We start from the raw sequence: 13,779 nt of genomic DNA, 5'->3' as shown, positions 1-13,779 counted from the left end.
GTAACACACCACGAAGGGGACAGGGGCTCCTTGCGTTTACCTGGGAGGAGGAGAGGACCAGCATCCTGGGTCTCCGGGCGCCCGGCCGTCGGGGATCCGAGGACCTGCGAGGGAGAGCAAGACACACTTGAGCACTGGCTCCATCAGCCTCCCGGGGCCTCTCTAGGTACACCCCCTGCTCCGGGGCAGGCCAACTCGTGCGTGGAAGGATGCCACCTGCCAGGAGGGGGTGACAGGGCCTGTGGGACACGGAGGCAGGGGTGGGCGTGAGCAGAGCTGACGCGGGAGGACGGTGGAACTCGTGTGGGCGAAGGCGAGCTGTGAGGAGGGCGATTCTGGATGCTTCTAGAAGGTGAAAGCCACTGGATTGTGCCACTGTGCCGCCCGGGTGGAAGAGGCTTCTCCTGCGGGGGCCCCAGCGCAGCTCGGGCCCCTCCTCGGCCCCCCACGGGCACCTCGCCCACATCCTGGCCTACTCCCCGTGTCTGAAGCTCCTTAGCTGCCTCGGGGGGCCTCTCTGTAGGTACAACCCCTGCTCTGGGCGGGGCTCTACCCAGATACCGGTGGTTGGGGCTGCTTGGGCATCTGGGGGTGGGCAGGAAGCGGACCTTCGGCTCTACTAACATTCTGTTCTCCACAGACCGTGCACCTCTGATGGCTGGCACCCAGGGAGCACCTCCCTCACGCCCCCCCCACCCTCCACCAGCCTCCACTGCCTTCCCCGGCCTGTGCTTTGCCATCCACCCCCCAACCCAGGATGCTCAGAAGGCCGCGTCCACACCAGCCGGCCCTCTCCTGACCCTGGAACTCTGCTGAGGAGAGCCACACAGACAATTCAAGCTGCTTGGCCTTCACGCCACCTCTGATATCTTTATTCGATTTCATCAGTTCCTGAGAGCAGGGATGACCAGCCTGGGGGCTCCCGCCTCCGAAGTTAGATGCCTAACTTTGTGTGCGGTGGTCTTTCTGGGTTCATGGTATTACCCCCTGTAACATTAGGGAGCTCACAGACCCCCAAAGTTAGATGCTTGTTCCAAACTCTCTCCTCTTGCCTCAGTCTCCCTGTATCCTTTCTCGGCCCTTATTTACTGAGATGATCCATGTCATCGGGCCTCCTCCACACTCACAAGATCCACCCTTTCCTCCTCGTTCCATCTTTTTTTTTTTTTTAAGATTTTGCTCATTTATTCATAGAGACACAGAGAGAGAGAGAGAGAGAGAGGCAGAGACACAAGGCAGGGAGCCCGATGTGGGACTTGATCCCACGTCTTCAGGATCACGCCCTGGGCTGAAGGCAGATGCTAAACCACTGAGCGACCCGGGCTGCCCCCCCCCCCATTTTTTTTCTTCCTCGTTCCATCTGTAAAGGCAGAGGTGCAGAGGTGTTCTGTTTTCTCAAGGCCAATTGTTCCTTTTAATCCTAATCCTTTTATCTTCTATTTCCCGAAATACCTTGCTCCATCAATGCCTGCATGTTTTTCCGGCGTCTTTAATCTCTTGTACTCCCTTCACTTTTCCTTCGTGCACTGTGGGATCGGGACAAGGGAAAAACACCTCCACTTTCGTCCATTGCCACCACATTTTTTTTAAAGGTTTTATTTATTTATTCCTGAGAGACACACAGAGAGAGGCAGAGACACAGGCAGAGGGAGAAGCAGGCTCCATGCAGGGAGCCCGACGTGGGACTAGATCCTGGGATCCTGGGGTCATGACCTGAACCAAAGGCAGATAGATGCTCAACCACTGAGCCACCCAGGTGCCCCCATTGCCCCCATTTTTGATGGGTAGGGAATGAAACTCAATAAAATGGGCACAATCCCTGCCTTTCTAGAATGCCCTCTGTAGTCAAGGACACAGACAAGCGAAGAGGCAAGACGTACTCAGGACCCTGAGGTGACAAGCAAAGTGCCAGTGGGAACACACAGCACTAACCCAGACTGGTGGTCCGGGAGGCACACAGAAAGAGCAGGGTGGCGTGGTCAAGAGCAAAGGCGGTGGGCTACTGGTCTGGTGTCAAACCCCAGCTCTACAGCTCTACTAGTCACGTGACTTTGGGCAAAGCACTTCATTTCGCTGGCCTCAGTTTCCTTATTTAGAAAACGGGAATAAGAATGGCATCTGATTTATACAATTGTTCTGAGGGTTAGCATAAGCTGATAGATGTGGAGAACACGGTACAGTGTCTGGCATATAATAGGTGACATAGAAATGTTAACTAGTCTTTTAATATTTATACCAGTGTCTGGACTAAACTCTGCACATACATGATTTCATTTATTCCTCACAATGGCCCTATGAATTAGGTATTATTTTTGTATTTCCTTCTTCTTTTTTTTTTTTTTTTTTAATCGTTTCCAATTCTTCACTACCTCTTTGCTATGGAATTCTACACGGCCATCTCTGCTGTGAGACTTTTCGGGCCCTCCCACTAGAGTAGGTTAGGGTGAGTAGGGTAAACCTACCCAGGCTTATTTCATGTAACTTGCTTGGACGAGAGCCCTGGAGTGTCATCGGACCAGACAGAAACAGAGGTCTTGACTATGCTTAGGTGATCTGACCCGGCCTCCTGTGTGTCTGACATTTACCCCGAAGAAAACACACCCGTGCTCAAGGGGAATGAGGAGATGCTTGAGGCCAATCCAAACCCAACCCACAGTCCAGGCCAAATCTAGCTGACCCACATTCCGAAGTGGAGGCATCCCGGCTGACCCGTAAACCTAGGTTTGTTGTTGTGAAAAAGGTGAGAATCCGGAGTGCTTTCCTATGCAGGGTTGTCACAGAAACATGGGACTGGTCCTGTCCCAACCATTTACAACGACTTACCAACCATTTCCCAATTATTTACAACTCTGCTGCTCCCAGCCATCTCCGCTCATCCTTACTCTGCTCTGTTTTTCTGCAGAGTTAACACCTCCTAGCATGCAATATTTTAACATTAAGTTTATCGTCTTCTCTAAAATGGTGAGCTCAACTTTGGGCAGATGTGTGCTGGTTTTCTTCCCAGCCATATGCTTGGCTCTTGGAGCAGTGCGGGTGCTCAGATAGGGAACGAGTGACATCTTTATTGTCCCTCTGCTTATTAACAAAAATACAAAGGCAGCCGAGTGAATATATAAATTGTTGTTCAGTATAGAATCTAGCAGTTATAATGAGTGAACTAGATGGCCTAAGCAAGAACACATCTTACAAATATAAGCTTGGGGAGAGGCAAATGTTGCAGGGTAATATGAACATTCGTACGCACTTTAAACAACTATTATAGTGTGATTTATAGATGTGTGTGTGTGTTTATAACAAAAATATGTCTAAGGAATTATGAATGCCAACTGAAGAACACAGTTACCTCCTGTAAGTTAGTGGGACAGTGAGATCAAGGAGGGTAGACAGGAGAATTCAAATACGGCCATAGCAAAATGTTCAGGTTGGGCAAAAACAAAAAGTTAAAAAAAAAAAAAGTGTTGGATACATGAGTGTCGGTTGTTTTATTCTCTTTTATCATGTTTTAGATATTCTTCATTTAAATTTTAAAGATTTTAATTTCATGATTAGTAATATTATTTAACATTAGTAATATATTTAACATGGCTTAAAATATAAAAGATGCACTAAGTTATATGGCAAAGATTTTGTCTTCCAACTCTGTCCCCTGGTAACTCAATCCCTCTTCAACGTTAAATAATGGCTTTGTTGAGATATGACCAATGATAAAATGCACCTTTTAAAATTGAAATTCAGTGGGTTTTAGTATACAAACAGGGTTGGGCAACCATCATACTATACAATTCTAGAACATTTTCATCACTCCAGGAAGAAACCCTACATGGACCCATCAGCAGTTACTCCCCATTTATCCTCACTTCTCAAACCCCCAGCCACTTATTATTTTTTTGTCTCTAGATTTGCCTGTTTTGAACATTTCATATAAATAGAATCATATGATATGGTCTTTAGTGCCTATCTTCTACTTAGCAGAATCTTGTCAGGGCTCATCTATGTTATAACATGTACTTATTACATGTTACATATAACAGTACTTATTCCTTTCTATAGAAAAAGAATATTCCAGCCTATGTAAATACCAGATTTTCTTTATCCACTCATTAGTTGACAGACATTCGAGGGTTGTTTCCACTTTTTTGATATATAAGAATAATGTTGCCTTGAACATCTGCATACAGGTTTTTGTGTAGACATGTGCTTTCTTTAATATTTTAATCAAAGCAATACTTGAACACCCTGGGGTCAGGAGCACTGACCTCTCACACTGTTGAAGATCCATGTATATCTTTTGATTCACCCAAAAAGTAACGACTAATAGCCTATTTAATTAGTAAGCCTTCCTGATAACATAAACAGCTCATTATGTGGTGTGTGTATTGTATACTGTATTCTCACAATAAAGTAAGCTAGAGAAAAGAGAATGTTATTAAGAAAATCCTAAGGCCGAGAAAACACGGTTACAGTACTGTACTCTATTTTTAAAAATCCCTATGTAAGTAGACCCATGCGGTTCAAACCCATGTTGCTCAAGGGCCAACCATTCGTGGCTTTAGAAGTCAAATGTCACCTCAGGGCTTATGAGGAAACACCAGTCTCCTGTCATACATCTTCTTTACCACCAATTCCTATTCCCCCAAAACAGTTATTTTCAACAGTTTGAGCTATTCCTTCTGCTACTCCAGATTTCTAAGATGCTATGCTTATGCTGTGTCTGGATTGTTCAGACTCTGTGTGTGTGTGTGTGTGTGTGTGTGTCTTACTTGGGAGATGAAGATTTGCCCCCCACTCCGCCAGGGTGTACACACTAGCTCTCCCATCATCCTGTAAAAACAGATTATAACACTTCTTTTGTGAAATCATCATTCTGTTTTCATAATGACTACATAAATATTCATAGCTGAGTTGCGTGGAGCACAATGTTTATATTTCCCTTTTGTATCTTTTTCTTCATTTGCTAGGTTTCTATTTAAATATCACTAACTCCTACCAAACTCTCCAACAGAACTAAGATAAAATTTGAAAAATCCGGAGATGAATTTGTTTCTCTTTTGATCCTTCTTGGAGAGGTGCCTTCTAAGGTTCTTTCTGCCCAGCTGCCATAGAGAAGCTTCCCTCTGTCATCATACTGGGAATCCCCTTCTTCTAGCTCTGGGTCGGATCTCCTGTTTCTATACCACACACCTTCCATCTTCTTGATCTACTTCCTTATTTTAATAAGGACATTCTCCTCTAAGGACATTCCTGAGAAAGACTGCGTGGGACATAAATTTCTTGAGATGTTTTACATCTGAAAACATGTACAATCTAGCCTTTTTCTTGAAAGTCCACCCTGGAAATCATTTTCTCTCAAAATTCTGAAGGAATTGTACCAATGTCTGATACCATCCACACTTAAGGCCCCTCGTGTGCCTTTTTTTCCTTTCTGGAAATACTTAAGATTTTTTTTTTTATGCCTGACATTTCTGAAGTTGTATGATATGCCTTAGACTGGGGATGTTTTCATCCACTGTGCACTTCAGACTCTGCGATTGCTTAATGCAGAAATTCAAATATTCCAGTTCTAGGAAGTTCTCTCTCTCCCTCATTTCATTTCCTCTGCTTTCTGTGTTCTCTTCCCTTGAGATTAGATTTATTTGGACATTAGGCTACCTCAGCTCTTATTTTTATCTTTTATCCTTCGATTTTCGATCTCTTCTAGTCTACTGTTGGGGAAGTATTTCAAATTTTCTTCAGATTTCCATTGAACATTTTATTTCTTCTTTGCCTTCCTCTCCACCTCCTCCTCTACCTCCTCTTTCTTCTTTTTAATAGCCAAAGGTTCTTTTTCTTTGAATTTTTTTTTTCTGTATAGCAAGGTAAGGGGTAGGATGAGGTGAGGCATGTCTTACTGCTCCTTGTATAAGCTTTCTCCCAGTCCTCCTGGTTTCCAGCTCCACCTTGCACAATCACCTTCAAAGGTATGTGATGCTTCACAATTCTGTGCTTTGCTGAATCCACGGTATGGTTTGAATTGCTTCTTGTTGGCGTCTCCCATTACAGGCTGAGGGTCCAGCTCTGTTGTGTGTGCTAAAGTGCTTTCCAGAATCCATCTGTTTGATGGCCTCCAACATACTACCCACATCTCTTGTCGACTATTACCTCATTCGATATGGGCTCTCCCACTAGGCTGGGAAGCCCATGAGGCCAAGGGCTGTGCCTGTTCTATTAGCTTTTAAACACTCTGACATTTCAAAAATGTTCATTGAATAAAATGAAGAGGACTCAGCTGACTGGAAGGAGGAAATGGAAAGAAAAGTCAGAAATGTACTTTGACCACAAGGGAATGGCATGTGCTAAAGACCACAGGTGAGAGAAAGCAAGGTCCATCTAGATCCTGAGTGGTACCAAAGTACTCCTGCAAGAGCGCAAGAAGATAAGGAATCAGGGCTGGGAGCGAAGAAAGAGAAAAGCCTGGAGAATCCAGCAGAGACCAGATCATGGTAGGTCTTTTAAGCCGTGTTAGGGAGTTTGGTCTTCAACTCTGAAAGCAATGGGGAGTTATTTTAAAACCTGTACTAAGAAAAAAAAAAAACAAAAACAAAACCTATACTAGTTTCCTAGGGCAGCTATAACAGAGTACAAACCACAAGCTGGGTGGTTTATATAATAGATATTTATTGTCTCATGGTTCTAAAAGTCTGAAATCAAGGTGCCAGTACAGTTGGTTCCTCCTGAGGGCTGTGAGGGACATCTGTGCCATGTCTCTCCTACTTTCGGGTGATTTACTGGCAATCTTTTCTCATAAAGGCATCACCCAGATCTTTGTGGTATCAAATTTCCCCTTTTTATAAGGAGACAGTCATATTAGATTAGGACTCACCCTTCTGATCTCATCTTAGTGTCATCATCCACAAATACCCAATATCTAAATAAGGTCACATTCACAAGCACCGGGATTTAGGACTTCCATATCTTTTTGGGAGGACACAATCCATCACAGTGTCCTAACAGAAAGGGACGTAATCAGACCGATATTTTAGGAAAACTCCTCACCTCCAACGAGAAGGAGCAGGGGTAGAAAGGATAAAGATCAGACCACTCCAGAGGCCTTGGCCTTCAGCTCCCTGAAACAGTAGTGGGACAAAGAGAGGTGGGAAGATTCCAGGGATGCCTGGTAACCTGGTAAGCAGAAAGGACAAAAGGGAGCTGATTGAATTCAGAGGAAGAAAGAGATTGAATAGAGGAGAAAAAAACAGTCAAGGATGACCCCATTTCTTAACTCCCACACTGTCTTTACTGGGCTGCTCATCTCATCCCTGTTCTAAAATTGGGGAAACTGAGTGGGGAACAATTAGAGAGGAAGACAAACCATAAGAGGCTCCTAACTCTGGGAAATAAACAAAGGGCTGCAGAAAGGGAGGAGGATGGGGGGATGGAGTGACTGAGTGACAGGCACTAAGGAGGGCGCGTGTTAGGATGAGCACTGGGTGTTACACTACGTGTTGGCAAATTGAATTTAAATTAAAAACATAAAATAATAAAATAAAAATAAATTAATAAAACTGTGATCTAACAGATTTTACTTAGTGTTAATGTCCTAAATAGGCAACTTTTGATGCTGTTAGCCCTCCTTTCCTTTTTCAAACTCTCTTCTCCAGGAACAATTATTAATACATAATTGCAAAATGAGCAACTCTGTATTGAAATCCCGGTAGCACTGAAACATCTAGAACTGAACTCATTCTTCCTCTGACAAATAAGCGGCTGGGCACCCCATCCATCACTTCCTTAGGTCAGCCAGGAGTGCATCACTGACCCAGGAGAGTCCAGAGCCCTTTTTGACTGTGACGTTTTCCCTTCTTACATGTGGCCAAGGTTGCATCTATTTTTCTCTGATAGTCTTTCCCAATTTTCTGCTTTCTGGGCCTCTACCACCTTATTTAAACCCTTACTACCATACCCCTGCACTTTGGGTCAGCTTCCTGATTCACTACTTCCTACCTCACTGCTCCTTTTTTTTTTTTTTTTGAGAGAGAGTGCATGAGAATGGGAGAGAGAGGCAGAGGGAGAGAGGGAATCTTAAGCAGACTCTTTGCTGAGCGCAGAGCCCAACGTGCAATTGCATCTCATGACCCTGAGATCATGACCTGAGCTGAAACCAAGAGTCTGATGCTTAACCGACTGAACCATCCAAGCACCCTCTCAGTGCTCCTTAATACATCCTGCACATCCCCACCATACTCCTCTTCATCAAGCTACACATTCCTCCTCTCATTCTCCTGCTCATTAATCACCTGAGATTACTCATCACTTCTAGGATAACGTGCAAATGCTGCCTCAGTCCATTTTTCTAGCTTCATACTAACAGCATACACCCTCTGGTGCTCTTGAGCTGGTCTGTTAACCGTGGGACAAGCCTGGCACATATCTCAAATGCCTATCAGATATGAGCTCTCTCCCTGCCTGCTCACCTGCTCCCCATTTTATAAATTGGAATCATTCTCTGAGAACCAAGAACAAGACTGGCTATGTAATTTGTGGGCCCTAGGGAAAAATGAAAACGTGGGGCTCCAAGTTCAAAAATGATTAAGAACTTTTAGATGCTGACAAGAGAACCAAGAGCCAAGTATGGAGCCCTTCAGAGCAGAAGGCCCTGTGTGGCATGGGTCACATGTCCACAAGGCAGGCCCTGCTCAGGAATCCTTCCTTGACCACCAGTTTATTTTTCATTCTTCTTCTGACACCTATAGTACGGTCTGTAAGTCATTCTTGACATTTATTGCATGCTACCTTTCTTTGTCCATTAATCTCTATGTCTACATGTCTGTATGTGTTTGTAGCATTTTTATTCATTCATCAGGCTCTTACTAGAACCATACTATGTGCCAGGCCCTTGGAAAACAAAACCAGAAGAGTCCTCTCATACACTTGAGGATTTCACAATCTGGATGGTTACTAAACATCCTAACAATTATAATGCCGTGCAAAAAACACTGTGTGAGAGATGCCCAGGGTACCAGTGATGTGGAGGGGGGCTGCAGGCAGGAAGGCCTCTTAGTAGATGTACAGCTGAGTCTCCAAAAATGTGTAGAGGCTGGCCAGGCAAAGCAGAGGAAAGAGCAATGAAGGATATTACAGACAGACGGACTAGCATATGCAAACAGTGTGGGAATGTGATGCCTGCACCCAACTGAAATGTCAGCTTTTGGGGTATAGGAACTGCACCCTCTCCTAGCACCTAATGCAATTCATTGCTAATAGTACAAATTCAATAAATATTTGATTAGTTGAGAAGGCAAATTGATTCCATAAACAATGTGGGATTTAAAAGTTAAGCCTTTCTAATTACAAAAGTAATTAGAAATTTCAAGTATATATCTAAAATTCACGAAGCATGAGGGGTCTTCCGGAGAATTTACATATACAGCTGCCATAAAAAAGCTGATTTTACATCTGTTTAATGTTGAGTTTACTACCTCTTTCTGATCACAGCGCAGCGAAAGCTAATTATAGCTATCACTGCCAGGTAGAGTATAAAAGGAAGAGGGCTGTTCCTAGTTGCAAATTTTATTTTCATAAAATATCAAGTGCATAAAAATGCTATCCCTGCAATATTTTTAACTATTAAAAAGTTGAATCTAGCAAATAATGCAAGCTATGACCGCTTCAAAAGTAGAGAATTTGCATAACATTAGTTTGTAACAACTCCCTAGATATTCACTGGCATTAACAGAGTCATTAAAGGAAATGCAGGCTAAAATGAATGTACACCACTTACCTTCAGCTTCCTGCTGGAAAGGCAATATTTCCTCAACTTTTGTAAACAGATCTGCTGCTGCTGCTGAGATCGTGTTTGACCTGCTTCCAAGCCCCCAAGAACACATATACAAATTTTTAAAATAAGCATATAAAAATAATAACAGAAAAAGAGTGTGTGAGTCAAGTATTAGACTGGAAAGTCATGAGCCTTTGAACAATGCAAAAATAAACAAAAATGAAAAAGGTAATAAGAAAAATATTTGAGGAGCACGGTGCATAGGAAAAGCAAAACACCTGAAACTCAAAATCTTAGAGACAAACCCTGATCCCCGAGTATGTCACCGACCTTGAGCCAGGCATTTCCCCTTTACTCAGCTGAACTTATGTGTAAACTGGAGACAATGCCATGTCACCTATGTCATGTCACAGCGCTACTCTGAAGAGTAAACGAGTAAATAGACTAACACAGCTAACACGATGGTCCTAGCTAGTGCCAAATTCTAGTTGAATCTGAATTTACAAGTTGTGATCTAACCTATATAAAACACCTAAATATGTCAAGTTAGTTTCATCCATTGATTCAATCAATCTTTTTGGATGACAATTCACCTGGGATTTCTTTGGCACCTACCCGTGCCCTGTGCTGGGGGCCTTAACACATCGCATGTAACACTTCCAGCCACCCCTTGATGTAAGTGGGTATTTATTCCATTTTAAGGTAAGGAAACTGAGGCCCACAGGAAAAGTTTTTGTTTTTACTGTGTCTCTGCAGCTGCAATATGAAAATCTTTCTGGTCAAGTTCTTCATTCCTTAAATAGAAATATGAATCAGCTGCTAATTCTCTGCATAGTCGGCCAAAACACAGCCAGCGTCTCTTCGGTGAATTCATATGACACAGTTTCCTTATTTCAGTCACCCCTTTTTGAAGCAAGCATTTACTATGTTGCAGGAAGAGTTTATTGTGCATAAGACACAAAACAAAGGTACAGAGAATCACAGGAAACGTAGGCAGTAGAGAGTAAGACCATGGAATAGGCTCTATCAGAGCAGTCTGGTGGCAGACAAATGGAATGGGGTGGGCAGCGACCGGAAAGAACGAGAAGGCTTAGGAGGCCATGGCGACCAGGAAGGTTCGAGGCAACAGCTGCCAGCCTGGCAGATGCAAGAGACACACACAAGACTGTTTCTGAGCCTATGTGCAGAGGATGAACGAGAAAAACGAGTCAAGGATGACTTTGGGGTCAAGCAGCTAAGGAATTCAGGGAAGAGGGATGTTCTGGGCAGAATTTTAGGAAGACAAGGAACAAATCCACAGGATCACAATGACATACAGGCAACACTGCAAATGCTCAGGAGAGCACACCAGTGCAAAAGGCAAGCTATGTGATGGAGCTGTGGGGCGAGGTCAAGGCCAAAGACAGATCTGAGCCTCATCGGCGTGGAGATCATTAAAACTATGAGTCACGGTCAGCTCTCCAGGAGGAAGTACTTAGAAGCAAAGGAGCAGTCCAAGGACTGACCTCTAACATCACGAGGGGGAAGAAAGAAGAAAGGCCAATTTGATCAATTTTTCAGCATGCAATTGAATATACTTAAATGATATTAGATTTCAGATTATTTTAGGCCGTATTAGATAATAAAGGACCATATTTTATTCTTGTTTTTCTGTCCCACTAAAGGTTAAGTATCAATAAAGGGGAAGGCATATGCACTTTAGGTTCCAACCGTTTTGAGAAGAATCCTATTCAGGGAAAGGAAATGGCTCAAAATGAAGTCTCTTGGACCAAACAGAGATATGAATAGTCCATTTCCATTTACAACAATGTGTAAGATCTGCTCCCATCGGCGAGACCCTGGAAGTGCCCCCCCCAAAAAAAACCTCAAAACTTGTTTCTGCCTGCAACAATCACAACGTCCAAATTCATCCACTATTTTCCTCTTTCATCCTGCTTTTCACAAGACGTTGAAAATACAGCGGTGGCTAAAACAGACCATTCTCAGTTCCTATTGAGTTCATAGCCTAACTCCTGACAATTTGCATCCTGCCTTTCTTGCTTCCTATCCAAGGTAAACAGGATTGAACCTCAGTGACATTTAATTAACTTGCTTTTCTTATTGTCCTTTAGCTACGAACTTTTTACAGATGCAGGCTGAGCACTTGCTAACCAGCAGACGGAGGTCTTCTTTTAGATGAATTATATAGTAGCCAGAAAATGTGACAGATATGTGCTCAAGTGGTCCCACATTTTAACCTGAGTAATTGAGTGGTTCCAGCTACCTCTCCAGTGGGCTGTATCAGCTGTCTACACCGTGAGGGGTTCGACCTTCAAAGGCCGCTTAGTCTCTGACAAACTCCAATCAGAAGAATGAGAACATGGGAAGGAGAAGGATCCTTCGTTATCTCATCTCCTCTCCTGTTTTCCTTTCCTGTTTAACTCAAGAGAAATGAAGCATAAATGAAAGATAAACAAAAAAATATATTTTTAAATTAAGAATAATAATTAGAAAAAACAAGCCCCAGAATGAGTGAAGGGTGAACTCTCCAAAATTGCTGTTGGTAGTAGATTTACTGAAGCTAATGAATGTATTCAGGAAAACAAAGCTTGAGAATAAGGGTGTCCACTCTGCCCACCCTCGTAGGTGGTGGCAGTAATGGGCACACAGGGTTGTTTTCATGTCTAAGTCATTTCCATGTCTGTGGTTTGAGTCAATCTCAAACACCTACGGGGACCAGGTGGGTAACTAACCTGCGTGACATGGGCTGAGTATGAGTAGCAGATATGGACACATGCTAGAAAATAGAAGTCTTGTCCATAGATAGTAGCAGAGGGAATGCCAACTGGATGGCTCAAGAAAAACCAGAAATCTGAATTTTTATGTGAAATTATCTGATTTAAAAAATATTGTCAGGACACCTGGATGGCTCAGTGGTTGAGCATCTGCCTTAGGCTCAGAGCATGATCCTGGAGACCCGGGATTGAGTCCCACATCAGGCTCTCTGCATGGAGCCTGCTTCTCCTTCCGCCTGTGTCTCTGCCTCTCTCTCTCTCTCTGTGTGTGTCTCTCATGAATAAATAAATAAATAAAATCTTTAAAAATAAAAATATTGTCAATGAATTAAAAAAAGTAAATGTCACTAACTTACAATCTCTGGTCTAAGGCAGTTTTGGTGTGTTTGTACAGAAATATGGAATCCATGGCAGATTGATAAACAGTATTAACCTTGATAAACATTATGTAACCAGCGCAAGGACTCAAGAATGTTGAAACAACCTGATGGGGAGGCACACGGTGATAATGGAAGTGAAAAGAGAGACAATTAAAAGACCTAATAGTAAAAAAAAAAAAAAGACTTAATAGTGGTGAGAAAATAATGACTATTACTGTACATACGGGACGAATGGCTTGACAGCAAAAATGATACTGAAAGGTTGGTAATGAATCATGCAAGGTGTTGAAATGAACGTGACCTACCTTAGCATGGCTATTGGCATTGTAATCAGCTGGAGACAAGGGGACAATCTTTGATGTGGTAAATACTGGATGCCTAATATTAATCTGAAGAAGCCTGGGAATCTGAGTAATTAATATACCCTGGCAAATTGCTGCCAAAAGTTGTTGCAAGGCCCAGGACCATTCCATTGGTTCAAAGTCTATTATTGCACTAAAATCTGAAGTTCTAGTGCAGGTTCATGCTTCATGCATCCATCCACTCATTCTTCAACAAATACTTATTGAGCACTTACCATGTGTCAGGTATAATCAGAGGCACGCGAGATACAGTCGTGCATGAATCAGACAAAAGTTCCTGACCTGTTGTAGAGCACATCCTACCTGGGAGATGCAGACAATATATAAGATAACAAAGTGTACAATATATTAGAAAGTGATAAGTCTTAGGAAGAAAAAAAATGAAACCACGGAGGGGAAACAGAAGTGTGTGTGTGAGTAGTATGAGTCCTTTAGGCAGAGAAGGGCGATATGGGCTTGAAATTCTCAATCAGGCTAACGGGCAACGTCTTACCGAGAAAGGGACATTT

General features: G+C 43.1%; 1 protein-coding gene across 3 annotated transcripts in view; it reads right to left on the bottom strand.

Moving 5' to 3' along the window:
- LCP1 (lymphocyte cytosolic protein 1) overlaps positions 1-13,779 on the bottom strand; it is an 82,938-nt gene that overhangs the window by 56,104 nt on the left and 13,055 nt on the right. For all 3 annotated transcript variants that reach the window (XM_055336035.1, XM_055336036.1, XM_055336034.1), the window contains exon 2: positions 41-104. The gene's annotated coding sequence lies outside the window, so the exon portion shown is untranslated. The remainder of the gene's footprint in view (positions 1-40; positions 105-13,779) is intronic.

The sequence above is a fragment of the Nyctereutes procyonoides genome, unplaced genomic scaffold, assembly GCF_905146905.1.
Source record: "Nyctereutes procyonoides isolate TBG_1078 unplaced genomic scaffold, NYPRO_anot_genome, whole genome shotgun sequence".
Lineage (NCBI taxonomy): Eukaryota > Metazoa > Chordata > Mammalia > Carnivora > Canidae > Nyctereutes > Nyctereutes procyonoides.
Note: the sequence above shows the minus strand (reverse complement) of the source record. Positions and strands in the feature narration are given on the sequence as shown.